The 7,237-nt window shown below is 43.0% G+C and overlaps 1 protein-coding gene across 2 annotated transcripts in view; it reads right to left on the reverse strand.

The window, feature by feature from the left end:
• The window catches only part of lrrc4ba (leucine rich repeat containing 4Ba), a 61,623-nt gene extending 54,679 nt beyond the window's left edge, over nucleotides 1-6,944 (reverse strand). For both annotated transcript variants that reach the window (XM_053618545.1, XM_053618524.1), the window contains exon 1: nucleotides 6,753-6,944. The gene's annotated coding sequence lies outside the window, so the exon portion shown is untranslated. The remainder of the gene's footprint in view (nucleotides 1-6,752) is intronic.
• Between the last annotated feature and the right edge of the window lie 293 nt (nucleotides 6,945-7,237).

A 7,237-nucleotide genomic window follows, 5' to 3' on the forward strand; every position in this document is an offset into this window, starting at 1 on the left:
TAATGCTTGTTTATTAATGATATTAATGAATAAATAATAATGAATGTAAAAAATAACATATTATAATGTAGATTTTTGTATGAAATCGGCTGCTTCCGATCCGAGTCTGTGTTGGAAAAATGTCAGAAAATGAGACCGGGCTACTCAGAAAAGTGTACGGTGACGTGTTTTATCACACCGATATCACACGGTCGTAACGCCGAGCTGTACTCGCGCGCGCTTTTCAGAACTACGCTCTCGCACGGATAAAACTGTCCATGGAAACTGGAACGAATATGAAGCTGCCAGAAAAGTGAAAAACAACGTAGTGACCTCAGAGGAGCGCACAGTAAACATGAAGTCCACTTACACACACACACACGCACACACACACACACACTGATGTGTATGGGGTATCAGGCAGTGTGAAGGAAGAAGAAGTTCCTGGTTTATGTAGGAAACGTGAAAGCGTGCTTTAGCAGCGCACGCCTGCGTTCTCCAGGCCGCAGTGCCGGAAACCGAGCCAAGCCGAGCGTGGATTTCGGTTCCTGAGGGATTCGAGATTCGAGCTGAGCCGAGCCAAGCCTCGTGCCAATCTCCCACGACGTTACCCGCGATGTCATCAGCCTCGACTCGGCCCGATTCCACACACAGAGACACACTTCATGTCCTCCTGAGTCTCTAATCTCCGTCCAGGGCTCGGAGCTGAGCGACACGCCGCCGATTTCATGTCACTCACTTCCAGCAGAGATGACAGAGCGAGCGCAGAGATGGATATTTTACAGCTTAGAGGTGATGTGTTTCAGCTGAGGGGTTCAGGTGTGTGTGTGTGTGTGTGTGTGTGTGTGTGTGTGGACTCAGGGCCAGGTGTGCAAGACATTTAAACCTTTTCTCACATGTGCATGTGTGCACACGTGTGTGTGTGTGTGTGTGTGTGTGTGTGTGTACATGAGATCATCATACTAATTGTCGATGAGTAAACAAACCGGATTTGTAATTAAACGTCTCTTCAGTCTGATTAGTTCATTAATTAAACCTCCACCTTTGATTTATTTCCCTAAATATTATGGCGTGTCAGGAGCAGGGTTTAAATGTCGACGATAACAGAGGCAGTCTTTTTTTATTTTTAAACAAACAAATGTTTATTATTATTATTATTATTATTATTATTATTATTATTATTATTATTTAAATATTAGATCATGATATCATTTCCGTGTTGTCCCGTGAAGGCGTTCTGCAGGAAAAATGACACGTTAATAAAGAAATGAAGACCTGAAACGTGTAAAATTGTTATTTAGAACAACGATCCACATCGGGACTTCAGCATCAGACGGTTGGAGGAAGTATAGTTTAACGTTAATACTTTAATACTTTAAGGGTTTATCTATAAAGGTAAAGATATGTGAGATTTTTAAAGAGCAAAACATGACGGTAAAGATGAATAAACTCATTAAAGTATTTACCCACAAATAAATAAATGCATAAATAAATAAATTATGAATAAATTATTGATCTCATGTTTTTATTTGTTTGTTTGTTTGTTCCAAATAAATATACCACAGAGACATGCTGTGGAGTTTATTTATTATTTTAGCCTTTAACAGTTTCTTCCATTATTATTATTATTATTATTATTATTATTATTACTATGAGGGTGTTTCATAACAATATTATTATACATAATATATTATAATTATAGCATCAAATGGTTGGGAAAAAAATGTACTTTTTATATTATTTATATTTATTTATTCATTCATTCCAAAAAAAAAAAAAATATATATATATATATACACCACAGAGACGTGACGGAGTTTATTTATTAAGTTATTTTCATTTTTTTTTTTTTTAATGATTATGTATGTTTATATTTTCTAATCTTGCCTTTATAATTCATCAGTTTTGATCGTTTCCATCATTCATATAATGATCATTATTATTGCTGCGGCTCCTACGGATCGCTCTTCTTGTTTTCATTTGGGCTCCTCAACGTGCTAGCGAGCAAGCTAAACAAACAAACAAACAAACAAACAAAAATCACGTAGTCACTTGGTTGAAGCGCCGGTTCTAAACGTGCAAATATACAATATTACATCTACATACATCCAGAATACACAAAGCAGTGTAAGATAAGAAGAGAAGAGATAAACGTTGTGATGATGTGACGCTAATTTCACACTAAACTACCAAACTCGTGAATGTTCATCTCAGGCTTGTAGGGATTAGAGTGTGTGTGTGTGTGTGTGTGTGTGTGTGTGTGTGTGTGAGTGGAGTATGCTGATTCTCCATCACCCTGATTTCCGCCCACTTACACGCCATTGTCATCCGTCACTTCCCGGCGTCGCCCCTTTAATCACGATCTGCTTATTTACAGCTCATTTAGGAGAAAACGGAGGAAAACGCCGCACTAGGTGCGGAGTTTGTCGCGATCTCGATGTCATCGCGTATGCAGACGGTCGTAGGAGGCCGGAGGGGACAGACGGCGAGGAGCAGACAAATCGGGAGCGATGAGGTCATTAACAGAATTATTCATAAATCTGGCTAGAGCGTTCACCTCCGACTGAGCAGCAGATAAAAACCGACGGCCGGCGAACGCAGCATTTTAAAACTGTTCCTTCACATTAGCGCGGATTTCTAAACACAGCCATGAGGCGTGGAGGTTTCATCGGATTAAAGTCTCTTTGGAGCAGCGACGCCTCCACGACACTCGCTAATCTCTGCAACACCAGCAGAAGGAAACGTGGTGTTTACCAGCAATGCTGCCTTTTTTTTCCCTGAGCGTCTCCGCAAACCAGCTGTATTTTAAATGAATCTGTTCGTCTGACATTCCAAAACGCCAGTTGCCAAGGGAACTCGTCTTCGAAGGACGAGTTCCTCCACTTTGTGCAAGCGCTCGCTTTCCCTTCCTGTGTGCTCTCGACCTAATTACAGTCACAGGACACACTAACCCAATCAACACCAGCACCAACACCGACACAGACTGGGTGTGTAGAACCTTTCACGTTGGGATATTTACTCGGTTGATCTTTTTTTTTTCTAGAACGTTCTACACCAAAGTGAGAGCTTGAAAGTGATGGAGAATGTTGTGTTTGATGGAGAATGTTGGAGAATTTTGTTGTTGTTGTTGATGAAATGCAGGAACCTGTGGGTGTTTGAGGGACCAGGATGGAGAATTTGAGTGTTTATTGAGCATGTTTGGGAGTGAGATGGAGTAAGTAAGGCGCTGTTGGTGTTTGATGTAGCATGTTGGTGCATTTTGGTGTTTGCTAAAGAATGTTGGTTTTGGTAGAAAATTCAAGAACCGATTGGTGTTTGATGGACCAAGTTGGTGAATTTTAGTCTTTGATGAAGGCATGGTTTATTTTTTGGTGTACAAGCTAAGAACCTGTTGGTGTTTACTGGAGCATTTTGGTCTTTGATAAAGGTATGTTGGTTTTGGGGGGGAAATAAGAACCTGTTGGTGTTTGACGCTGGAGAAGGTTGGAGATTGATGCTGGAGAAGAAGGTTGGAGATTGACGCTGGAGAAGAAGGTTGGAGATTGATGCTGGAGAAGGTTGGAGATTTGACGCTGGAGAAGGTTGGAGATTTGACGCTGGAGAAGAAGGTTGGAGATTGACGCTGGAGAAGGTTGGAGATTTGACGCTGGAGAAGGTTGGAGATTTGACGCTGGAGAAGAAGGTTGGAGATTGACGCTGGAGAAGGTTGGAGATTTGACGCTGGAGAAGGTTGGAGATTTGACGCTGGAGAAGGTTGGAGATTTGACGCTGGAGAAGGTTGGAGATTTGACGCTGGAGAAGGTTGGAGATTGATGCTGGAGAATGTTGGAGTTTGACGCTGGAGAAGGTTGGAGATTGACGCTGGAGAAGAAGGTTGGAGATTGACGCTGGAGAAGGTTGGAGATTTGACGCTGGAGAAGAAGGTTGGAGATTGACGCTGGAGAAGGTTGGAGATCGACGCTGGAGAAGGTTGGAGATCGACGCTGGAGAAGGTTGGAGATCGACGCTGGAGAAGGTTGGAGATTGATGCTGGAGAATGTTGGAGTTTGACGCTGGAGAAGGTTGGAGATTGACGCTGGAGAAGAATGTTGGAGATTGACGCTGGAGAATGTTGGTGTTTGGTGGGAAATGTATCAACGTATCAGTGCTTAATGGTGAATGCTGAACAGTTTTCATGTTCACTGGGAAATTGATGTTTGATGTACGTTCCGATGTTTGAGAATCAGATTGTTTGGCGGAGAACGGATGGAGAACACGCTGGAGAGTTTTAGTATTTGAATGAGCCTGTTGCTTTGGACGGACAGTGCTTGAGAATTTTAGTGTTTGTCGGAAATACTGATGTCTGTTGAGGCGTATTGAAGAACACTGGTGCTTGATGGAAATCAATTTTTTTTAATCTCAGAAGATGTCGGTGTTTGACGTAGAATACTGTAGAATGTTAGCGATTGAGGGGGAAATGTAACGGAAGGTCGGTGTTTGCTGGAGAATTTTGGCGTCTGTGGATGTTTAATGAAGAATGCGGGTGTTTGATGGAGAACAATAGAGATTCTTGGTGTTGTGTGAAGAATGTAAGAGCTTGCTGAATGTTGGATGGTGTATAGTGGAAAACGTTGGTGTTTTGCTAGAACGATAATACGGATTGTTGACGTCCGGTGTGAAGCCAAGCAACGCGGTTGGTGTTTGATGAAAGGAGAATGTTGGGGTATTTCGGCGTTTGTTGGGGAATCGTGAGTTTACCAGCGTGCGATGGAGAATGTTGGCGTTTGGTGGTGCAAACATGTAAGGACGTGGTGAATGAAGAACTTTAGCATTGGGTTGGTTAGCATTAAATTGCCTCTTGCTGGAGAACACCAATGTTTGGTGGAAAATCCAAGAATTTATTGAAGATAAATGGAGACTGTTGACGTTTATGAACAGTGACGGTTTCTGGGGGAGAACTGACGCATGATTGCTTTTTAATGACGTTAATGTTTGATAAAGAACGCTGATGTTTCCAGAGATTTCTAGAAGTCTCCACTGTATTTTCTGCTGTCAGAGATCATTAACTACACACTTTAATAATGTAGAACATTCTTCAGTAGTCCCTCTAAAGGACGCTTAAAGCCTCCATATGCGTTTTCCTATCCGACTCTCTGCGTGTAGAAAACCACGAACGCTTAACGATCCACTGAACCCTTGAGAAACCTTTGCAGAACCTTTTCCCCCTTAACAGTGCGTGCATTCACTGGGTACGTGTGAATTATTCCTGCTCATTATTTTCTTCTTAACACCTAGATGTTTAACATTTAGCTTCTTGTAACTTGGTACACTCTCCTTTTTTTTTTAAATGGTTCTTTAAGGGTTCATTAGATAATCAAGGGTTCGTAACCTCCTAAAACAGTGCTACTTTGACTCCTTCTGGTAAGGAAGTGTCAGACAAAAAACAGTTACAGAACCAGCTGCTCTAATCTTTGTACCAACGCAGCCAGAAAACACGACGCTACACCGATTTCAGTTTATAAAAGGAAAGCTTTAAAGCTTTGAGCGATACGCTGACCTATAAGAGTGGTCATCTGACTTCCTAATGAAGACGCATCTTCCTGCAGCGTTCAACACCCCGTCGAGTTGCTACAAAACACGCTGCATAGGATCTCCTCATGCCAGGCTGGAGACCAAAGACCTACAAGGCAAGATGGCCTCTTGAGAACCTTTGTGAAGGTTCCTCGAGCCGTTCCTCTGGAAAGCTCCCATCCGAAACGGTCCCGAAGCATCAAACTATCCGACTACGAATTCAGAATCGAATCCAACTCGCTTTCTAATCCCTCGGCTGGTCGCTTCCAGTCCGATCCACATCGCAGCCTGCTAATTAGGAGCTCTACAGCCTTCCATTAACCCTTCGGTTCAGGTTCGAGAGCTGTTGAACGACAAAAACTCCCAACTCCAGCAGGTAAAAACAAACAACAACAACAACAAAAAACCCCCTCGACCTCATCAGCACACGATGCAACAACAGGTCGAAACGCAGTAAAACGCAGTGCACGATGAACATCCAAATCACCAGCCTTCCTTTGAGGAAGTTTAAGTCTAGACAACAAGGCCAGCGATGTGCAGCCATGGCGCAGCAGTGTGACACACATCACCACGGCATGGCGTGCACAACTGGAACATCTGCATGCCTCAGAACGCACAACGCTGCAGAAAAGCTCAATTAAAATACATGCCAATTAAAACAGATACTGCTTCATACGCACGCGCGCGCGCGCACGGTATATAAGAGACTCGCGGTTAACATTAACGTGCAATTTTCTCTGCAACGCTTTATCCACGCGTACGTGAGAGGCGCGCGCCAGGCGCACGTTATTCCCCATTTTACACTTTTAAATGAGAAATCCATTTCCCCCCTCATGCATCCCGTTATTCCAGTACATTGGAGAAAATTTCAGGAAAGCAGCAGTAAATGTCTCGTGCGTGTGTGTGTGTGTGTGTGTGTGTGTGTGTGTTGATTTGGGTCTGCGTTATTGAAGCATGTTTGCGACGCAAATGCGCAGGTTTTTGCTTCTTCTCCTTCTTCCACGGATTAAAAACGCATTTAAATAAATAAATAAATAGATAGATAGATAGATACAAATCCCCGTGTGCGAATCGTAGGCACGTCCACGCGCTCGTCTGATCTGATCTGCACTAAATCATCATCATCATCATCATCATCATTTTCATCCATGGAATAAAAACAAACAAACAAACTGCTAGGTCCAGCTTTAGAAACTCGGCGATGTGCAGTGACCCGCGCTTACCGTGATGATTAGCTTCTCGAGACCAAAAATCCTTCCATCAGGGAGAAAAAGAGAGCAAGTTCATGACCAACATCCTCCATCCTCAGTGTCCTGTTTCTCTCTGTCTTCTCTCTCTCTCTCTCCCAGCTCTAACCCCTCCTCTCTCTCTCTCTTTCTCTCTCTCTCTCTCTCCTCCCCTTTCTCCATTTTTTTTTTTTTACTTGCTCCCTCTTTCCTTCATAGTGGCAGGTCATACGGAACGCAGACGATGAAGATGATGAGGATGATGATCACCAGCTTTACTCTTCTGCTGAATAACATATGCGTACGCTGGAGAACAGATGCACCGTGCGAGAGCTTACGAAACCATACGATGCTCTCTGAAACATCAGCCTGAAGACATATGGAGCACGAACATGCGACACCTGATGATTATTTACTCCAAAGAACGCATATGCGTGTGGAATAAGAGGCATTAAAGCGTCGGTATGAATTCCAAGCATTAA

The sequence above is a fragment of the Ictalurus furcatus genome, chromosome 2 (assembly GCF_023375685.1).
Source record: "Ictalurus furcatus strain D&B chromosome 2, Billie_1.0, whole genome shotgun sequence".
NCBI lineage: Eukaryota > Metazoa > Chordata > Actinopteri > Siluriformes > Ictaluridae > Ictalurus > Ictalurus furcatus.